Source organism: Eulemur rufifrons, chromosome 2 (assembly GCF_041146395.1).
Source record: "Eulemur rufifrons isolate Redbay chromosome 2, OSU_ERuf_1, whole genome shotgun sequence".
NCBI lineage: Eukaryota > Metazoa > Chordata > Mammalia > Primates > Lemuridae > Eulemur > Eulemur rufifrons.
Window position 1 is genome coordinate 15,587,279 of NC_090984.1, and position 19,560 is coordinate 15,606,838.

General features: G+C 58.5%; 1 protein-coding gene across 7 annotated transcripts in view; it reads left to right on the forward strand.

Moving 5' to 3' along the window:
* Nucleotides 1-3,796: 3,796 nt before the first annotated feature.
* The window catches only part of PTPRS (protein tyrosine phosphatase receptor type S), a 97,375-nt gene continuing 81,611 nt past the window's right edge, over nt 3,797-19,560 (forward strand). For all 7 annotated transcript variants that reach the window (XM_069479993.1, XM_069480043.1, XM_069480011.1 and 4 more), the window contains exon 1: nt 3,797-3,945. The gene's annotated coding sequence lies outside the window, so the exon portion shown is untranslated. The remainder of the gene's footprint in view (nt 3,946-19,560) is intronic.

The window sequence follows — 19,560 nt, forward strand, 5'->3', positions numbered from 1 at the left end:
TTTTAGTGGCTCCCTTAGGATTTTCTGTATACAGAATGATATCATGCACAAATAGAGATAGTTTAACTTCTTCCTTTCCAATATGAATGTTTTTTATTTTGTTTTCTTGCATAGTCACCCAATTATAGCCTCTAGCGCAATGTCGAATGGAAACGATGAGAGCAGACATCCCTGTCTTGTTTCTGATCTTGGGGGGAGCAGGGGAACAGACAGTCTTTCACCAGTAAGTATGAAGTTGGCTGGAGCTGACCTTGACCTTGATCAGGTTGGGGAAAGTTCTCTCCTACCCCCAGTTTGTTGAGTGTTTTATTGGGAAGGGATGTTGAACTTTGCAAATGCCACGGTCAGTATTTGAACTCATGTCTCTCTGGCTCTAGAGCCTAAATGCTTATCCAATAAGCTATATCAGTGGACCGCAAATGAACCCCACATGGAGCGAAGTACGCAACAGGAAATAGGGTGTTGCTATCTGCAAATGCCCGTTTCTCTTTGGCATTGGAAGTGAATTTGCAGGGAGGGAGGGCACAGAGAGAGAGAGAACAACATTTATTTTGAAGCAATGTGTGATGCTGGTGGAATCTCTGGCCTAGGGCAGAGTTTAGGGGAGATGTTTTGGATCACGGGCCCGTCTCGCAGGGATTTCAGGCTGGGTTCTGTGCAGACGATCGTGAACTTGGCGTGAAGATCCCTGTTTGTGTACAACGCTGATGGGCAGCTGATTCGTCTCAACAAAAACACAGTGGGGCTAATTACCGGGTTGTGGGAGACGCTAAGGCAGAGGTTGGGCTGCCAGGGAAGGAGGAGGAAGGTGGGAGGGTGGGGAGAGCTTCTCCCCAGCTCCCCTGCAGAAGACGAGAATGTTCATTGACTGAACTTTTCACCCAACAGTGACTCATGCCCTCAGCGTGCCAGGCATCCCGGCAGACACAAAAGAGACCCAGAGCCCAACACGTCCCACCTCCCAATTCTAGAATCTTCCCTGGTGTGGAACTTTGAGGCTTAAGCCACACCCCCAGGGACAACATTCCCTCCCTGGTTCTCTTCAAGCTTCGGCTCATGAGAAACCTTGGTTTGGTGCTACCGTGTCCTTAACACCTTTCTGACACTTGTCACCCTCCTGGGGCTCCCTGGAGGCTGCAATGGTATCAGACTAGACTGTTCTGTTCTTGTCGCATTGATTTTTATGGTCATCTTTTTTGTTTTTGGCCAGGGATGTTGGGTTTCCCATTTATAGTGGTCACATTTATCAAGCAACACCTGCTTCAGCCTGTACTTGGTGCCAGGTGGTTGACATGATGTGACTCATTTCGTCCTCCAACAGCCCTAAGAGACACAGATGATTCTTCTCCTCGTTAACAGACAGGCAAACTGAGGCACAGCTAGAGTAGGGAGACAGACAGGAAACAAGCGAATGGGCCAAAATATAAAATTATCCCAAATTGTGGTAAATAACCTGATACTGACATGAAGATGAATGTGTGTGGCCACTTTATCGAGATGGTCAGGGAGGGTTTCTCAGAGAATCGAAGGCTGAGGAGGATTGGCCTTGGGGAGAGCAGGAGGGACTGAATCCCAGGCAGAGGGCACAGCCCATGCAAAGGCCCTGGGGCAGGACTGCACCTGGTGTGTTGGGGGCACAAGGACGAGGCTCGTGTGGCTGCAACAGAGTGAGGAGGGGGACAGAGGGAGGGGAGGGGACGGGGCAGGTCACGCAGGGAGGACTTCGGCTTTTACCCGAGTAAGAGATTATCTCCTCCAGAGCACTGTTAACGCCAGGGATTTTTAAAAGACTGTTTTGTTTACTTCCGTGTCCGCAGCACTTAAAACACCCTGACACCCAGGCTGCGTGTAGGCTCCGAATGGGTACTTGCCTGGGCACATGCTACAGTGTATTTTATTTGTTTTCCTTTGCTGTTCAGAGAACCCTTGGAGGTGGAAGTGTTTGTCCCCTTTTTGCAGATGGGGACAGCTATGCTCAGAGCATTGTATTTGTCTTATTATTATCATTAAAGGAGGGTGTGAGGAGTGGTGTTCAGTTTCCTGTTTTGTTGTTGTTGCTGTTGTTGAGACAGAGTCTCGCTCTGTCACCCAGGCTGGAGTGCAGTGACGTCATGATAGCTCACTGCAGCCTCCAACTCCTGGGCTCAAGCGATCCTCCCGCCTCAGCCTCCCAGAGTGCTGGGCTTAAAGGCGTAAGCGGCTGCGCCCCGGCCCAGAGTGTTGCGTTAATAGTGACTTGTTCAAGGTTCCTCCCCTAATAGGTGGCAGTGCTGGGGTTCACGCCACGTCCACCCCATCCAGCGTCAGCAATCTCATTTTCCTCTGCCTGCATTAAGCATTCAAGGCTTGAGCACCTACTGTGTACGAGAAACCACACCAAGCATTTGTGCGCAGACCACCCCGTTTGATCCTTCAACATGGGTTTGTGTCCCCATTACCTGGATGAGAAAACTGAGGCCCGATTGTCAGCAGCCAGGTCAGGGTCACCCGGCCAGGAAGTAAAACAAAGGAGGCTCTGCAAGCCTGGCCGCTGCATTGGCCGCTGGGACACTCAGAGCTTAATTTAGGTTCCTTGTTAAATTATTCATTCGCTCCTCTCCCGTCTCCTGTTTATGACTTCCGCCTTACCATTTTGTTCCCTGGGTTAATGCTTTTTTGTTTATCTACATGTTTGGCCCAAAATGAATGAATAAACAATTTTGGAGGAAACTGCCCTGCCCTCCCCCCCAGTTCTAAAGCTCAGTTCCTTTGTGGCACAAGGCCTTCGAATATGCACCTTGAGGACATAAATGCTTTCGGTGTGCTCAAAACGCAACAGCTAGAGGTGCAACCTTGTTTGGCGCCAGTGCCCGCCCCCCAGCTCTGTGATAATATTTCTCTTTTATTTGTATTTCTGTTCTTTTTCCTGGTCACTGCATTTCAGCCACCAGCTACAGGCCAGGCAGGCACGATATGGCAATTCAGTTTTATACCCTCCTTGGGCACAGGGGCGACCTTGCCCTGTTTCACAGATGAGAGCTGAGACCTACAGAGGCAAACCCATTCTACAGGTGGGGAAAGTGACTCCGGGGACCCCACGCAGCCAACGTGTCTCAGCTGGGCTTCCTCCTGTGTTTTGTCCTGACTCCGGGGCAGCAGGGCATGGCCATCAGGGGAGACCCGTGTGAAGTGTTCACGCACTCATTCATTCCACCTGTACCTAGGGATTTCTCCCCGCCCCAGCTCTCTGGAGCCACACCTGGTGTGACCAGAAAAAAAACAGGATGGGCCAGAGCGTGCAGCATGGGGTGCTTGGTGGCTGTTGCCAAGGAGGCCGTCCCCCTGTTTAAGCAGAGATTGGGAAGCCAAGAATGGAAAGATCTTGGATGAGCAGTTTGGAGAAACCCTGAGAGGCTGGCTTGCCTAGAGCACGGGGACCCGGGGGCAGGGTGGTAGGTGCCAACGCGAAGAGGCTGGATTGTATTCAAAGGGAACTGGGGAGCCATGGCGGAGCTGAGAGCAGCGCATGGGAAGTGTCACGGCCTTGGCACCCAGCGCACTGGGGCTCTCCCGCGTGGGCAGTGGCCCGACGGGCGCGGACACCACCGCCCACGTGTCCTGCGAAGTCCCCCGTGCCCCACGTGCTCCCGCGGCTCTTTAAACGCCCCTGGGCCACGGGACCTCGCCGAGCCGCCACCATTGGCTGGGGGGGCGTGGCGGGCGCGCGGCTGCGCAGTGACGCGCACGGACCGGCCCCGGCGGCGGCGGCGGCGCTGGCGGAAGGGATGACGTCACCGGCTGGGGGAGCGCGAGCCGCAGTGAGTGTCCTCGCGCCGCCCGCCCGGCAGCCCGGCCGGCGCGCGCACGCCGCGAGCCGCTGGCGCTCGGGCTCCGCTCGGATCCCATGCAACAGCCAGGATGTGAAGCGGGGCAGAGCCGGGGGAGCCCAGCCCAGCCAGCCTCCAGGTAACCCGGGAGAGGGGGAAAAAAAAATCGTGGATTCGAGAAAAAAAAAAAAAAAAGCAGAAATGCAGGCGCTGCGGCGGGGGTCGGGGAGGCGGCGGAGTGGGCAGCGCGCCGGCTTTGTGCCGGGGACGCCTGCCCGGCCTTTGTGCTCGGGGACGCTCCGCTGCAGCCGGCTGCGCGCCCGGGCGCTGCGCCCCGGAGCCGCGTCCGGACAAAGCCCCGCGGGGCCGGCCGGGGAAGGCAGGGGCGCGGCGGGCCGGCCGGGGGGCTTCGCCCGCGGCGTGGGAGGGGGCTGGGCCGGGGCCCGGAGCGCTGCGTTGGAAGCTGCCCAGCGCTGCCGGCTGCACCACCCCGGCTGCGGGCGGGGCGGAGGCGCTGGGGGACGCGCGCGCGTGTGCGGAGGGGGTGCCGGCCCCGGACGGGGTGCCCGGGCGGGGTCCCGGAGGCAGGGGGCGCTGTGCCGGGGGTGGGTGACAGGCGGGCGCCCCGGAGTGGATGGAGACCAGCCGGGACGCGTGGCTCCAGGTTGGGGGGACCCGCCGGTGAGCTCGGGGATGCTGCGCCCGCCACCTCCCCTGTCCGGATCCCGCTCCCCGGGAGACCCCCGGCTCAACGCCGGCTAACCGTGCGCACCCCCGGCCCTGTCGCTCCCTTAAGCCGGGGTCGCCCCTCGGGCACCCGGGCCTTGCCCCACCCTTCTGCGGCCCCGGCGCCCCCTTCCATCCCCACCGGGCGGGGCGCGCCAGAGCCCCCGGCCCCAGGGGCTAAGGCGGACGGGCGCGCGCGCGCCCAGCACCCCAGTCAGTCTCCCTTCAGTGCTGGGGGCCCCGTGGGGATCCCGAGAAGAGGGGAAGCCGCCCCTGGAGCCGCCAGCCCCGCGGGTCTTGCACGCCCTGGGAGCCCCCTGGGGGCTGCGGGGGGAGGGGCGGTGACGTCACCCGGGGGCGGGGCCGTCGGAACCAGGTTGTAGGGGGCGCGGGGCGTGCCCTGAGGGGAGCCCCTTCCAGACCCCCGGGTCAGAGCACCGGCGCCCTGGGTGCGAGGGTTTGGCCGGGCTGCGGCCAAGTTCACCGCTCTTTATGGGAATGTCTCCTAAATTTAGGAATCTCCTCCTTACTACCTCCCCCCCCACGCAAATTCTGGACATTTCCCACCCACCACTCCCCCACCCCCAAATTGGGGAACTCCCCTTCAGCCGCTTTCTCTCCAGAATCTCACATCAGGGAACCCTCCTCGCACACTGGAGTCTTTTATTTCAGCCACACCTCCCCCCCAAATCAGGGACCTCCTTCTTCTACCCCTTTCCCCCAATCTCAAACCCTCTACTGGTGGCCTCCTAACTGTGAGAATGTCCCCGTCCCCTGCAGCCCTGCTTCAAATTGGGCCTCCTCTTAGGCACCTCATCCCCCAAATTAACAAACCTCCCAGCGCCCCGTCTTGGGGACGCCTCCCCGCCCTGGGCTCAGCTGGGATTCCCCTGGCCCGCAGTCTCAATCTATGAGAGCCCCTCTTCTGAGCATGGAGCCCTCCTGCCTCTGGCCGAACCCCTGGAAAACCAGCTGGGTCAGTGGGGCTGGTGAAGGGGATGTCTGAGGTGTCCCTGTCCTGGCCGGAGCGCTTGGGTTGCTCAGAAATAGGGACAAAGCCAGAGGATCCCCGAGGGTCCCAAAGACTGGGACCCACCCGCTCCGGGCTCTCATTGGCCAACACTCAGACTTTGACTGCTGGGATATTGGCTTCCTTTTGAAGCCCCTTGTCGCGGTTGTCCCTGGGGGGGGGCAGGGGATGAAGGCCCCTCTTTGTTCCGGGCGCCCGGCTTCCCCTCGGTGCGCCTGTGAGCACAGAGCCAGCCCGCGCCTCTGCTCCTGTGATACCAGCTGCTGCTGCTGCTGGAGCTTTTATTAATGGCCCAGGGACTTGGTCGATTCTGCCATTTGCATAACTCCCCTCCCCCTCCCAGGGTCCCCTTCCTTTGTGCCCCCCTCCCCCTGCCAATCTCGCCTGCCTTCTGTCCCTGCTCCTGTCTCCTTCCTCTGCCAGCTGATACTTTGGCTGTTCATCCAAGGCAGCTGGGGCTGGGGGCGGCTGCTTCCCACCCGCTAATCCCAGAGCCCACCGGGGTGGGCTTGGGTCTCCGCTGGGACCTTGCTGCCCCACACAAAGCCCTCCGTGGGGCATCTCGTTCTGCCTGCTGGCTGTCCCTGGGTCTCCGTTCTTCCCCTCCGGAAAGCTGCGCCTGTCCTGCCTGGTCCCCCGGGCCCTGGGGGGCACCTTCACCATGACGGTGCACTTCTGCGTGGGGGCCAGGCCTCCCTGGCCCCCTGGGGACCACCACCCGGCATACTCCGCCACCCCGAGAGTTGGGCTAATTGGGCTTGGGCAAACAAAACGTCGCGGGAGACCCAGGCTGCCTGGTGAGCTCATGCGCTTTCTATTTCTGCCACCCTGGCCAATGACATCGGCCCCCCGGGGTGACAGGCTAGCACTGGCAGTGGCCTGGCCCGTTCCCCACCCCCTGCAGGAGATGGCTTACAGGTCATTTTGCCACGGCCGGGGTGTGGTATTAGAGAGGACCGTCGGGGCGGTCAGCCAGCTCCTGGGGACATTTCTCCTCCCCACAGCTCTCTCAGGCCTCTGACCTTTGTGTTTGCTGGGGACAGACAGAGGGGCACTCAGACCCTGGCTGCTGCCTGCTGCCCGTGTAGGGAGAAAATCCCCGGCTAACCAGGCTCCGTTCTTACCCCCTTTGTGCGTTCGGAGTGCCTCTCTGTTGTCCCGGTTTGCCAGGGGATTCCGGACATGTTGGAGTATCTGTGGGCCCCGCTCCGAGACACAAGGACTTTTCCCCCCGTGGCGGGACACCACAGAATGGGGAGAAGCTTCGTGGATGTCAGAGATTCAGCGGTGGTGTCCGGGTGGGCAGATCTGGAGCCGTCACTTTGCACCCGTTTTCTTCCTCTTTGGGCCGCACAGACTGTGGGGTTTCCCAGGCCTGGCGCCGGTCACAGGGGCAGGTCCTCCTCGGCTCAGCAAACATCTTTGCAGGAGGTGACTTGGTTTTCCCCCGGCCTCCCGGGTGGGCATCGAGCAGCCCGTCGCAGACGTTGGAGAGCGGCGTGCACCTCGGCTTGCTGCTGCCAGGAGCCCAGCGACAGGGAGACCTGTGGCTTTGCCGCTTATTCCAGCATCCGCGTGGCCACCACGCTGGTCGGCGAGCTGGCCTGGGAGGGCCGGGCGGGGACGATGTGACTGTGCAGCGAGGCGTGACATTTCCACCCGGGCGCCCCGTGGCCCGGCGTTCACCTGTTCCCCGTGCCTGGCGCCACTGCCGCGCGTGGGGGAGAGGACAGGAGGGGGCATCAGGAGAGTTCGGGATGGGGGCGAGAGGGAGGGAAAACCCTAAAAATAAAAATGGATATTTATAAACCCAGCGGGTTTGGGGGATAATTGACAAAGCTTAATGTTTTCGGCTGAGAGCGATTCCTTCCCTGCCCGCCCCGTTGGGCTGCGCGTGTGGAGCCGGTTGCAGCCGGGGCCGGCTCTCCGGGTGTGCGTTGAGGTTTGCTGGATGTGGCGCCGGCTGTGGCTCCCTTCTGGGGGGTCTGGCGCTTTGGGAGGGAGGCAGGGGGTCCCAGGAAGGGGCACTGCCAGGCTTGCATCTGGGGCAGCCTCTGGGTTCGCCCTCCGGCGGGCGCGTGTCCGCTTCCCAGAATTTTCGAGGAGGAGGATAAAGCCCTCTTGGGCAGAGCCGTGCAGGTTGCCCTTCCTCTGCCCTTCCCTGCGACAAGTGATCCCGGGATGGTGTGTCTCAGCAGACCCCGGCCGCTCCCCTGGGCAGACAGCTCAGCCTCCAGTGGGGCCAGGCGGGCACGAGATTGAGACATAAGTGCCATGCCCGTGCAGCATCCGTGTGACAAGCTGATTTTTTTAAAAAAATAAAAGCCCACCATGGGTCCACAGACAAAGGCATGTATTGGAGAGCCCGGGTTCAAGGGCCTTTCAAACTGCTTTTTAATCTTGTCATCTTCCCACCGTACGTTGGTCTGGAATCAGAAGGCGTCTAGCTTGTGGGGCAGGGGAGGAGGGGGCGCAGGGAGGTGGCCGAGGCTCCAAGGCAGGCTATTTTATCACCAGGAGGTCCTGCGACATTCCGAGTGGGGGGACCAGGGACCACTCCGAGAGGAAACGAGGCTTGAGGAATGTCAGAGCCGGGCCAGAGATGGCAGATCCCAGCTCTGAGACGCAGAGGAAGTAGGTGACACCGGGTCTCCCTAATCCCGAGGTTCAAGCATATCGAGTGTAGTAGGTGGCTTCCTCTCCTCTCTCCCCCCACCCCTTTTTTCTCTTTAAGGAAAGGAAAGACACTGAAAAAAAAAAAGGGGAAAAAAAAGAACCCCGACGTACCATTTCTGTCTCGTCTCTGGCTGCTATTTCGGAACTGTTGGGGTTGGGGGGTGTGCGTGGGGAATATGGAAAGGCAATCGCCTTACACTTCTGCAAAGGCGAAAATTGACGAGCGGGTAGGAGTGATTCACGGACAGGCCCTCGACTTTCACATCGCTTTATTTTTGTCTTTTCTTTTTTCCTCCTCCTCCGTGGAGCTGCCCGTCTCTCCCTCACCCCGTGGCCTGGCCAGACTGGACACGGGCTTGGTGCTATTCCGGGCTGGCCGTGGAATCCCCTCTCAGACTCCCTGGCATCGAGGCACCCTCAGGGTCTCGTGGAGGCCAGAGGGATTCCATACCTGAAAATAAATGCAGGTCTTTGGCATGGCTTTAGTGTTCCCCTCTCGTGCCCTTGGATCCCATCCTGCTCGGGGGCCCAGCTTGGGTTTCTGGGTCAGAGGGACTCCCGATTTCCATCCCTGTTGTCTTAACTGGGCTGGATCACAGAGGCCCCTTTTTGAAGGGATACATTTTGTTTTTAATTTTTTTTCTTATTTTTTGTAGACACGGGGTCTCGCTATGTTGCCCAGGCTGGTCTCGAACTCGTGGCCTCAAGCGATCCTCCTGCCTCAGCCTTCCAAGGTGCTGGGATCACAGGCGTGAGCCACTGTGCCGTGCCCGAATGGACAGATTTTTGTCCTATGCTGTCTTTATGTTACCGGCGTGTCCCCTACTACCTTTGAGTTGTTTTTTATCTTTGCTGTTAGCCTCCTTGTAGGAAGCTCACATGTCTGTTGTCCCCGCGGCCCCCCAACCTGGAGAACTGAAAATGTCTTTTCTTTCCTCCCTTCCTGAGTGACCTCGCCTTTGTCCCTTAGCTACTCTGTGTGGTAGCTTCCTCACTTTACAAAATGAGGTTACCCGTCTGGCTTGCAGGTTAGAGTCCTGACTTTGGTCACCCACTCTGCTTAGAGCTGTGCAAACTGGAGCAGGTTGCTTGGCCTCTCTGTGTTTGTTTCTGTCATTTCTAAGACCAGTACACTCATAGCCGTGACACGAGGTGCTGCGGGCTGAAAGTGCCTCCCCCGCCTCTCTGCACGTCCACCGTCGGCCGCGTCTGTCCTGCGACTCCGTGTCACTCGGTTGGGGAACCACATGGATACGGCGTGGCGGAGAAGCCACAGCTGTGGAAGCCTGGACCCTCGGGTGAGGCGGGCTGCGTGGAGACAGGCTGGGAGGACGCTCCGTTGTCGTGCAGTCGCGTGGGTAATTGAGTCTTGGTGGAAATTCAGGGGTTCTGGGGAGGCGAGGCCGGCGCGTCTGTGTGTGTGTAATTTAATGCCGCTTATAATTAACCCCCGTGATCAGCAAATGAGGCGATGTCGGGGGGATAATAATAGCTGCTCTGACTTATTCGGAGTTGGCGCCCCGTGCCAGGCCCTCTGCTAAGGACGCACGTTAGTAGCATCCTCATCGCCTCGAACCTTCCATCTCCTGGTAGCGGAGTTGCTGTGGTCAGAGCCCCATTTTGCGGAGGGGGAAACTGAGGCACAGAGAAGGGTCTTCACTGGTGCAAGGTCACACAGTCCATAAGTGACACAGTGGGGACTCTTACCCAGAGCTATTGAATGCCAGAGCCTGAATTCTTAACTCCTCCACGGGCCTCTGCCCAATTGTCACTCTGTCATCTTGACAGCAGTTCACCTGCTGGGGGCGCCTGAGAGTCGCCACGGAGACCGCGCGGCTCCCAGCTGCCTCCTGCAGAGGGTAAGAGCAAGGACGCTGGATGGAGCCTGCCCGGGGTTCACATCCCAGCTCTGCCATTTGTTGGCTGCGTGACCTAGTGCCAGTTGCTCAATCTCTCTGTGCTTCCATGTTTCTGGTCTGTAGAATGGAAAGAGTTGTTAGGGGGATGAAATGAGTCAACACGTGCAAAGCACGTACTCACAACGGTGCCAGGGATGCGGCTGCTGCTGCTGCTGTCACTTTTGACACCACAGGACATGAAGCGGGACCTGCTCCCCTGCCCCGGCCCCTCGGTGGGGTCCGGCCCCAGAGAGACGGCAGGATGACTCAGCCGCTGCAAACTGGGGCGTTCCCCGTCACTGGCTGCCTCATCAAGGCCGCCCCACTTCCACGCCGGGACCAGGCCAGACGCCTGGCGGGAGCTGAGTCGTGGGGGGCTGGGAGGGTGGGCAGGGAGGGGCAGGCGGCCGCCTCGGGGGGGCTCCGGGCCCTCCAGAGACCCCAGACTTGGCTCTCAACGTCCAGAGCCCTTGATGGGTCCAGGTGATCACCAAGGGGCAATTTGGCGCTTTCACTGCACCCGTGAGGGGTGCTCCGGGAGGGATCAGTTGCCAAACTCAGTGTGTGAGCATGTGTGCATTCATTCATTCACTCACCGACGCATTCATTTGTTCATCGATGCATTCATTCACTCACCAATGCATTCATTCACTCACCGATGCATTCACATGCTCACCAGTGCATTCATTTGTTCATTGATGCATTCATTCACTCACCAATGCATTCATTCACTCACTGATGCATTCACTTGCTCACCAATACATTCATTTGTTCATTGATGCATTCATTCACTCACCAATGCATTCATTCAGTCCATCGATATTTATTGAAAACCAGCTGCCAGGGAGCTCGGGAGCCACACTCTGGTTTTATTTATTTATTTTATTTTATTTATTTATTTTTTAGACAGAGTGTCACTCTGTTGCCCAGGCTAGAGTGCCGTGGCATCAGCCTAGCTCACAACAACCTCAAACTCTTGGGCTCAACCAATCCTCCTGCCTCAGCCTCCCGAGTAGCTGGGACTACAGGCATGCGCCACCTTGCCCGGCTAATCAGACTCTAGTTTTAGATCCCAGCCTCGCTGCCAACCAGCTGTGGGTCCTTGGGCTAGTTATGCAGCCGTTCAGTGCCTCAGTTTCCTAGTCTGTAAAATGGGTACCTTGACATTGCTTCACCGATGATAGAGATACTGTGAGGAATATATGAACTCATCGGTGGCTGGTGGCCAGAAAATGCTATGTAAGTTTTCTTTTGTTCTGTCTGTCTGTCTTTCTTTCTTTCTTTTTTTTTTTTTTTAACTGAAAGCAAATTAAAATTCTGGAGGTACAGCAGTAAATGCCCTGGGATCCTGGGCATCTGTTGGGGGACACTGGGCAAGTTACGCAAGGAAAGCGTCATGGACCGTGATGGTGCTCTGCGAGGGTTGAAAATCTGGTGGCACGTGCCAGCTTGCCTGGTCACTGTTCTGTCATCCAAGGGGAGCCTTTCTGAGGAGGTGACATTTGGACTGAGACCCGAAGCGTGAGTTGGGTCTGGCCATGGGGACAGATGAACAGGTATTGGGGACGGTGGGTGCCAACACTGTGAGCAGGGCACCTGCGGCTGCGTGGCTGGAGGTGAGGGGGACAGAAATGAGAGGTGCAAGGAGATTCGGCCGGGGCGGACCCCATGGGGCCTCCACCCTAGGGAGTTTGAATTGTAGTTTACAACCGTGCAGGCTGGCTGGCCACGGTGGCTCACGCCTGTGACCCCAGCACTCTGGGAGGCTGAGGCAGGAGGATCGCTTAAGGCCAAGAGTTCAAGACCAGGCTGGGTAACATAGTGAGACCCCCATCACTACAAAAATTAAAAAAAAAAAATTAGCCTGGGTTGGTGGCACCTTTGGTCCCAGCTACTCGGGAGGCTGAGGCAGGAGGATCGCTTGAGCCCAGGAGTTGGAGGCTGCAGTGAGCCAGGCTGATGCCACTGCACTCCAGCCTGGGTGACAAGAACAAGACTCTGTTTTAAAAAAAAAAAAAAAGAAAGAAAGAAAAAAGGAATAACCTCTTGGCATGGTTATTGGGGCCAAAGCCCAGAGAGGGAGAGGAACTTGCCCAAGGCCACACAGCTGTGCTTGCCTGCCTGCTGGACAAGGCCTTGCTCTGGCAGGTGGCCAGGGACCCCTCACGCAGTCTGAAGGGATAAACCCAGGCGGGAAGACATGGCTGGAATGTCATTCTCGGGCCCCAACCTGTCAGCGCTGGACCGTCCACTCCAGCGGGCGGCGTGGGCTGAGCAGACTCTTCCAGCACCCCGAGGGCCAGCTCCACGGCCAGGTCTGCTGGTTTTTCCAAGAAAAACCCAAACTCTAGATTTTAGGTGAAATTGTCCTATTTTATCAATAACATTCCTGGCTCTTTCTTTTCCTTAAAACATCGTAACACGGCCTCGTACAAAAACCCAGACGTCCGTGGGGTCTGGTCACCTCCCCACCATTTACGCGAAGTGCGACCTCCGGCACCTCGGTCGCCCACGATGAGCCTCTGTTTGCTGGGCTGTGAAATGGGTCTGGGCGTCACGGCCACCTGCACGGGTCGTGTAGGGGCACCGGCGTGAGAACTCCCGGGGGCGCTGACAGCAGGGCCGGCCAGAGTCCGCGCTCGATAAACGCTGGCTCTGATTGCATTAATATTGGTCACAGTGATAAACTTGACTTAAATTAAATGCCGTGGAGAAGCCTGCTCGTCTCTCGGGGCAGGGCCGTGAATCATCCCCCGGCTGTGGGACCTGCTTCTCCGTCTCTCGTTTTTTCTGGAGTGGACGTCGCTCTCAGGGCTGGGACACCCGGGTCACCAGGGTTCTTTGTCGAGTTTATCACGGCGGCAATTGTCACCCAATGGCGATTTTGCTCCCCAGGGGACATCTGGCCATGTCTGGGGACATGTTTGGTTGTCACGTCTGCGGTCACTACTGGCATCAAATGATCGGAGGCCGGGGACACCGCTCAGCACCTGCGGTGCCCAGGACGGCCCCTCCCCAGATGTCTGCAGTGCCGAGGGTTGGAAAGGCTGGTTTATGCTTAAGACCCAAGTCGGCACGAGAAATCAGGCGAACCGTGAACGTCGTGGTCATCCCTGAACATCTCCCCGCCGCACGTCCCCGAGTCCCTCAGGGCCAGGACACCCAGGGTTCCTTCGCGCACCTGTCCTGGTTGGACCGGCCACTTGATCATTGGCAGTCGGTAATTGCCCCTGTCGGATGGATTCTAGAAGGTTTCCGGCGGCTTCACCTCCCCAGTGTCAGCAGGACGTGGAGGGGCTGCCAGGTCCGGGGATTTTTTCTCCTGATGTCACCTGGCCCTGGGAGCCCAGGCTCTGAGCCCGCTGTGGAAGGGCTTTGGCGGTCGGAATACCCCCAGGTTCGAATCCTGACGCGGGCCCTCCCTGGCTGTGCGAGGTGACCCCGTTCTTTCCTTCCCCCGAGCCCCAGTTTTCTCATCCGTAAAATGGGGATGAATTTCGCCTGCTGCACCGTTAGGGATTAAATGGTGTCGTGTTGATGCGGTGCCGGGGGCCAAAGGCGCACAGGAGGGGCTGAATGACTATCCTCCCTGTCCCCATCTGCACACAGCGCACAGTCAGGGGACGTGGGGATGGAGCCTCAAACCCGCGTTTCCCAAACAACTGCAGCGGAACGGGGATGACCCAAGCGGCCAGTGAGTTCTCTGTCCCTGTCGTGACAGCCGCTTGGGCCCAGGTTCCAGATTGACTCACATTTTCTCATTTCATCCTCCTAACCGCCCTGAGAGGTGGCAGCTGTCACCTTGTCTTGCAGGTGGGGAAACCGAGGCATGGCAAGGAGAGAGAAATGGGAACGAGAAGCCTTTTCTCCAGCAAACAGGTGCGGCAAACAGAGATGTGGTATTGGTGCTCCTGGGGATGTCACTGCGCACCGGTCCGCAGTGATGTAGCTAAGTTATGTGGCAACACTGTAGCCAGAAGGTCGCCTCCTGTGGCCACATGGAGAGCGGGCTGCTGTTTCCAGCCAGGGTCTGGCTGGGGTCTGTTTTAGCTGCTTAGTGCTTAAGAGCTGTGTGACTTTGGGGAAGTCGCTTCCCCTCTCTGGGCCTGCAGGCGGGAGTCCTGCTGCCTCTCCCCACCTCCGCCTCCTCCTCCCACCTTCCCTGTTCCACTCCGCACTCATCCACCTTCCCCCTGTTGCCACGTCCAGGCCTTTGTCCTTGCTGCCGGGAGCTCCGTTTCTGGCCAGGCCCACCCTGTCCTGCCATCGCCCTCAGAACCCCTCGGAGCACTGTTTTGCTGTCTGGGCACCTCCCTCTTGGGGACCCAAGCTCTGCCAGGCCCACCCTCCCCGCGTCCACACGAGCCCTCCTGGCTCTCGGGAGCTGCCACCTGACCGTCCCGCACCAGCACGGGCGCGTCTACTTGCCCTGATCAGGCGGGTAGTGACGGGGAAAGCCCTGCGTCCCCAGCTCCCGGCCGGGGCTCCCTCGTCCGCCTCTGATCACACTTGGAACAGGTGATGTCACAGAGAGGAGCAGCCACGGGCTCACTCTGCCCTTGGGCTGGGAGGCCAGAACACTGAGTTCTGGGTGGAGGTGCTGTGTGACCTCGGCCACTCACATGCCCTCTCTGAGCTGCTGAGTGCCCGAGGGGTCTGGCACAGAAGCAGTGAGGCGTGGCCACTGAGAGCCATGTCCCTGAGGGGTTGGCCTCAAGCCAGGGGTCTGAGGACAGGTGTAGGGGGTCAGGGAACTCCAAAACAGTCTGTGAGATTTCCTCTTTCCTAGGGAGAAGGTGACAGGCCCAGAGGAGGCTGGGAACCCCAAAAGCACACAGCGGCTGGGCCGGATGATTTTGAGACTCAGCCAGGGCCAGGTGCAGTGGCTCATGCCTGTCATCTCAGCACTCTGGAAGGCTGAGGAGGGAGGATCTCTTGAGGTCAGGAGTTCAAGACCAGCCTGGGCAACATAGCAAGACCCTGTCCCTACAAAAAATAAGAAAAAAATTAGCCGGACGTGGTGGGACTCACCTGTAGTCCCAACTACTCAGGAGGCTGAAAGCAGGAGGATAATTTGAGCCCAGGAGTTGGGGCTGCAGTGAGCTACAATGCCACTGCACTCCAGCCTGGGTGACAGAGCAACCCTGTCTCAAAAAAAACAAAAACAAAACAAAACTCAGCCAGCCTTGACCTTCATTTGATGCCCCGTGTGTCTGGCCAGACACGTGCAGAAGTTGCTGAGGAGCTCCCCGGAAATGGACCCGGCTTTCTTGTGGGGACTGAATTTGGTGCTGGAAGAGTGGCCCCGGGGTGGTGGTGGTTCCTGCCAGGCCACCTCATCTGCAGAGCAGAGGCGAGACCTTCTCTTGGGTGCAAGGTCTTGTGATCGGAAGGATCCGTACGGGGTGGGGGTGCGTGGAATAACCCCAAAACTGGCTGGAGCATCACACAGTACAAATGCTGCTTCATGCCTTCTGGAAGCAAGATCGGGGCGCCTGCAGGTGGGGCTTTGGGGGACAGGATTTGCAGGTGTTGGGGTGTGGCCGAGCTTTCCCACTGCAGTGGCCAGAGCAGCTTGGCAGAAGCCTGCGGCAGGCGCCAGGTGGACCAGACATAGGCCAGGGCAGAGTGGCACTTGCTGCCAGGGGGGTGAGCCGGCGACATGGCAGGGCTGCCCTGGACCACCTGAGTCTCGATAGGGAAACCGAGTCATGCCCATATGGCCAGAGCCCTCAGCGAGTATGGACAGGCAGTTCTGACCTTCTGGGTCTGTGCCAAGGCCACTCTGTGGATTGCCCCTGGGCCTTCGGACTCTCTGTGCAGTGCTCTGCCACCCCTCTCCTCCTTTGGAGGCGATAGAGTTCTTTAAACCGATGCTCTTTTACTTTTTTTTTTTTTTTTTGAGACAGGATCTTGCTCTGTCACCCTGGCTAGAGTGCAGTGGTGTCATCATAGCTCACTGTAGCCTCCAACTCCTGGGCTCAAGCAATCCTCCTGCCTTAGCCTCCCGAGTAGCTGGGACTGTAGGCTCATGCCACCACACCTGGCTAATTTTTCTGTTTTTTTCAGTAGAGATGGGGTCTTGCTGTGTTGTCCAGGCTGGTCTTGAACTCCTGGGCTCAAGCCATCCTCCCGTCTCGGCCTCCCAGAGTGCTGGGATTGCAGGCGTGAGCCACTGCACCTGGCCTCTATTAAAACTTAAAAGAGAAAACTTTGTTTCCTTCTCATGAGTGGGCCCCTGGTATGTCCTTGAAGGCAATAAAAACCTTAAAAATTCATGTGACGAGGGCAGCGTCAATGACATTAACTCCTCGGCTGGTCGCTGCTGTGGCTGCTGCAGGCTCCTGTTATAACTGAGGTCTGAGCGCCTGGGAGGCGTTAAGACACCTTAGCACCCACTGGAGACTCTCAGCCGTCCTCGGAGCACAGGAGTGACCCCTTGCTGGTTGGGTCAGCGTGTCGAGTGGGGCCAGAGCTATCTGGGGGTCCCCCGGCGTCGATGGGAGGGCGGGTCCCTCCTGCCTTCGGTCCGAGTGGTTCGGACTTTGCTTCCGAGCGCTGCTTCTCAGTGGCCGGGGGAGAAGGTTGTTTCTCCCTGAATTCAATTAATGAGCCTATTAAAAACTATTTATTTTCCCTGACAGTTGTTTACGGAGGAGAAGGAGATGAATTGGCCGGTGTCCTCGCCAGGCGGGAGGAGGCAGAATGCGGGGTGCCGGTGGCTCAGCCCTGGAGCTTTGGGGAGTGCACTGTGGTAGGGTCCTGCCTTCGGGGCCACCACGGGCAGAGCCTGTGCCGGGGTTGCAGCTTCTGTTCCTGACCTTGGCGTCTTTGGGGAGGTGGATCTCGACTCACCCTGGAATGAGTGAAAACCGTCTCGGCCTGGAGGCAGAGGGCTGGCCCCAGACTCCCTTTTCAGATGCGCTTGTTTGAAACCTAACGCCTGGCCCCCGTGGCCACGTGTTTGTGGCAGGGTCTCCGTATATTCCATCGTATCCCCTCCTGCATAGCAGTTGAACTGTGTGGTGTTTTATCAATACCTGGGCACATGGCTGCCTGGGGGGAAACCACATTGCTCAGTGCACCTTGTGGCTGTCTGTGCCACGTGATTCAATTCTGACCCATGGGATATGTGAGCAGGATTTCCTAGAAATGCATTTCAAGGAAGGTGGCACATTTCCCCCTCTGCCCCCTAGATGGAATACAGACTTGATGGCAGGTGCTCAGGCAGCCACCATGGACCGTGAGGCAAGCGTCACGGATAAGAATGGGGTTCGAAGAGGCGGAAGGAACAGAGAGAACTGACAACTCTCTTGTGAGTTTTCTGGCATCTGCAACCCAACTGAATTCTAACCGAGGCTGTGTGTGAGCCTTGCGACACAGGGCTCTCTGGGGATGTGGCTGCGCTTGCCCCTCTGCCCCAGAGACCCCAGACTCGAAGTTTGCCAATGGATGTGAAGATGAGGATGATGCTAAAAGACCAGGTGTGACAGGTGTTGAGGCTGCCCAGCTCCCCGCCAACAAGTGCTTCGCACACATCATCCTGTCGAATCTGCATAGTGCTCTGAGAACAGTACAGCCCCTGTCCCCCTTTCCCAGATAAGGAACCTGAGGCTCAGAGAGGGGATGTGACTTGCCCCGGGTCACACAGCAAGTAGAATTGCAGTGGGCTGGCCCCACACTTTGTGCCGGTGCCGCGTCCTGACATTCTTAGGAGCCGCCGCCTCCCTCCGCTCTGTTGGCTGCGACCCCTGCCTCAGTTGCCACCGTCAGATCTGGCTCTGGGCCAGTCAGCCTCCTCCAGCCCCAGACAGGCCAGCGAGGACACAGTGTCCCCCTTCAACACACAGAATGTTCCCAGCCACAGGGGCCACCGTCTTCTCCTGGGTCCCCCCCCCGCCCCCGCCCTGGTTCTGCTCTTTGTCCCAGAGCACTGGCCACCATCCCTGTTGTGTGCGTATTAGTCATCGCGTCCCTGTGTCCTCCTCCGCCGTGTGCATGGCGGCATCCGCACACAGTAGGGCCCTGCGCCTGCGTGTCGCCTTCACGGCTCTCCACGCGCAGGGGGAGAAGTGAGCTCGGGGGCAGCCGAGGTCTTTCGCTGGGGCAGCGGGTGGTTCCCACGGATCGCTGAGCCCGGGCGTCGGCCAGTCAGGGCGGCCCGTGTGGGTCCCCGCGGCTGCGGCTGTTTCTTCCTCCCGCCCCCGCATTCTCACCTCGGCCTCCAGAAATAGCCCCTTTAAAATAGCCGTGTCCCCGAGTTCCGGGCCTCTGCCTGCCCACGGGCGCTGACGGGCCAGCCTCTCTCTCGCTGTGGGGAGTTTTAAAAAGATAGCTGATGTTAGGCGACTTTTATTTCCCCCCTTTTAAGCCCGAAGAGGCCTGGCTGCCAGCGGGGCTGCGTGTCACTGGGGGTACTCCAGCCCGGCGCGGGGGTGACGGTGTCTGGTCGGCAGGGCTGAGGGCTTGTGCTGCGGGGACCACGGTGGCCTACGGTTCCAAGTCACATCCCGGAGCCCTGGGGTTGATGCCCGCCTCTTGCCAGCTGTGCGACCTCGTGCAGGTGGCAAAACCTCTGTGCCTCGGCGTACCCTTTTGGAAATGGGGACAGTTTCAGGGCTCTGGCAAAAGATTTAATTTCTCTGAGACTCAGTTTACCCGTCTGGAAAGGGGACGTCTGAGGCTTTGCCGCTCCGTGCCTGGCGCACAGTAGGTCCTCGTGAGGCATGGGCCGACCCCATCACAGCATTCTCGCCCCTCCGAGATGACTTCTGTCACTTCTCCGAGGTAAGGAGTTAGTGAATTTAGGCCTGGCCCTGGGCCTGGCCCTTCTAGGCCGTAGAACTTTCAGGAAATCACTCCCCCTGTCGAGGGACTCAGTTTTCATCATCTCTAAGATGGGCCCACGTGCCTGGGTTGTCAGGAGGCGTCAGGGGGATGAGGCAGTCACACCCGCGGTGTCCCCGCAGCCGGGCACACAGCACACACCCTGTCGAAGCTACTGCTGGTTCCCTGTTGCCGTGTCCCTCTTGTCATTCGTTGAGACTATGTCGGTTAGTGGCTAAGAACCAGATTCTCCCACCAGGTCGGAATCCTGGCTCTGCCCCGGTCAGCTATGACTTCGCCTCTCCAGGCCTCAGTTTCCCCATCTGTACAATGGGGGTGATGGTAACCCCGACCTCCCTGCGTGCTTGGGAGGGTCCTGTGCGTTGATTGGGGGAAACCCCTAGCGCAGGCTGGGCTCGGTCCGGTGACTGTAGGTAAATATGTTTATTTGCTAAATATTTATCGGGCCTTCCACACGCGGCGCCTTCCTGGGAGCGGGTCACCTCGGTCCCTCTGGGTGGCTTTGGGGTCTGTGTGCCAGGAGGGGCTGTGACCTCCCCTCCCACCAGGGCAGGGATTAAACCTGCCTGGCCAAGGC